The sequence below is a fragment of the Myotis davidii genome, unplaced genomic scaffold (assembly GCF_000327345.1).
Source record: "Myotis davidii unplaced genomic scaffold, ASM32734v1 scaffold196, whole genome shotgun sequence".
NCBI classification, from domain to species: Eukaryota; Metazoa; Chordata; class Mammalia; order Chiroptera; family Vespertilionidae; genus Myotis; species Myotis davidii.
In genome coordinates, this window is record NW_006288258.1 from 5,217,762 (window position 1) to 5,220,317 (window position 2,556).

The following is a 2,556-nucleotide window of genomic DNA, read 5'->3' on the forward strand; positions in this document are numbered from 1 at the left end:
AATTCCACTCCTCCCCATGGTCCCAGTGGATGGCCACGCCCACCGCGGCCGCTGATACCACTCTTCCCCACGGCCCCCAGTGGATGGCACGCCCACCACGGCCGCCATCTTGAGTCGGGCAGCCCCCGCCCCTCCGGTCCTGCCGCTGCTCAGGCCCCTAAGCCGCTCCTTGCAGGCGGCAAGGTGGTCACCCGTGCCCAGGTGGAAGCCGGTTCCATGCCTGTTCTTTTCTTTCTTTTAGTTATTTATATTTTTATTGATTTTAGAGAGGGAGAGAGAGAAACATCCATGATTGATCAGCTGCCTCTGGCATGCCCTCTACTGGAGATCGCTTGCAACCTGGGCATGTGCCCTGACGGGGAATCCAACCCAGACCTTCTGGTTCATAGGTGGATGCTCAACCATTGAGCCACACACCCGCGGGGCTCCTTATTCCTTTCTGGAGAGCAGAAGCCGGGTCCTGGCTGGCTTGGGGGGTCCTGGGACCCGGGGATCCATCGCAGGCCCCGCCCCAGGTGGGCGGAGAGGGCCCTCGAGGGAGAGGGGATGGAGGAGTGCAAGCAAGGAAACCACGACCTGCAGGGGCATGCAGAGGCTGTGTTAGCCGAGCCTCCTTTCTTTGGAATAAATTCTTAATATTTGGAGTGGGAAAGAAAAGTAACTTCATAGGGTGATCTGATTGAAAATTACTAACGGGGCGTGTCAAGGTGGCTGGTCACACCCCAGGCATGTAACTTTATTTAGTAGAGGCCTGTATTTGCTTTAAGCAAGCCCTGCAGGTTGTTTCTGTGCACCCCTATGACTCAGTGGTTCTCAACCTGTGGGTCGAGACCCCTTTGGCAGTCCAACGACCCTTTCAGAGGGGTCGGCTAAGACCATCCTGCGTATCAGATATTTACATTACGATTCTTAACAGCAGCAACATTACAGTTATGAAGTAGCAACGAAAATAATTTTATGGTTGGGTCACAACATGAGGAACTGTCTTTAAAGGGCCAGAAGGTTGAGATCCACTGACTAGGTTAACACACTTCTGAAATCAGCAGTAGTCACCCTCAAGAGAGCACACAATCTTAACTATCCTGTAATCCAATCCCTGCATTACCTTCTCCCACATCCTTGTAACTGTTCTTAGTGCCCTCCTTAATCAAATGCATTAAAAAAAAGTATTCTCTGGAGCATTTGAGATCTCGCTCCCTGGCATATGGCATCAGTTTGGCTCAAATTCTTATAAAAACTCTCCGCAGGTATAGTCGGTCTTATGTGACGATATCATGTGAGCACTAATCCTCAATTTACATTTATCCTGAGCCAAATTAAGAACACATTTCGATGAACTAGTGTGGGGGTGCAGAATGAGCTACCTAAAGATGTGTTTCTGTGGAATGCAGATTGTTGAACTAAAGGCAATTTTAGCTTCAGCCTCAAGAGAAACTTCTTTACCTAGAAGAGCTTGAATTAGGGGCTTACCCATAATATGTTATCAGTGGTAACCGTTTTGACCCTACCTATATGGCAGGGAAGCTTTTATTTACTAAATATCTGCTCTTCTTATCTTACCCCCTTTGAAGCCCCCTAGGCACTTTACTTCATCCCAAGCTCATGCCCCTTGTGTACCTCAATCCCCCTTTCTATCTCTGAATCTGTCCTGTATGTGTGTGTGTGGAGGAGGGTGGGGGGCAATGTCTCTGTGTCTCTCATGTACATGGGATTTCCATACATATTCTAGGTATTTACAAAAACATGTATACAAAATCTGTAAAGTAATTTTCACATAGCACTCAGACTACAGAAACATTCCCTTGGAAGGAAAGAAGACATTATAGTACTGGCTTCATGGCCTAGAGCTCATGCCCTTTGAAAATTCACTTAAAGGTTGAAACCATTCTCAGACAGAAAACAGGAACTTATTGGGCAAAATAACTCTTCAACATTAGCTTTGAAAGAGGGCGAAAAAGAAACCTTTTGGTGATTGGGAGGAGTTTCCATGATACATAGTCAGAGTTTGTTCTTAATAGGTTTACTCTCAATCCTAAAACAAGATAAGGTCCAGCTCTAATCTGTTTGGCTCAGTGGATAGAGCATCGGCCTGTGGACTGAAGGGTCCCAGGTTCGATTCCGGTCAAGGGCATGTACCTGGGTTTCGGGCACATCCCCAGTAGGGAGTGTGCTGGAGGCAGCTGATCGATGTTTCTCTCTCATCGATGTTTCTAACTTTCTATCCCTCTCCCTTCCCCACTGTAAAAAATCAATAAAATATATATTTTTTAAAAAGATAAGGTCCAGCGGCCAGCTTAAAAAGACTAAATTATCTTTATTATCTTTGCTTAAAAGTAGAAGCAATAAAAAAATGTGGTATGCCTATATAATAGAATCGTATTCAGCAATAAAAAAGGAATGACATAAAATAACATGCTACAGCATTGTTGAACTTGAAAACATTACTTTAAGAAACCATTCACAAAAGCCCACATGTTGAATGACTCCATTTACATGAGATGTGTGCTGTGCCAGCATAGCCAAGGGTTCGGTGAGCCTGAGGAGGGCCGGTGAAGG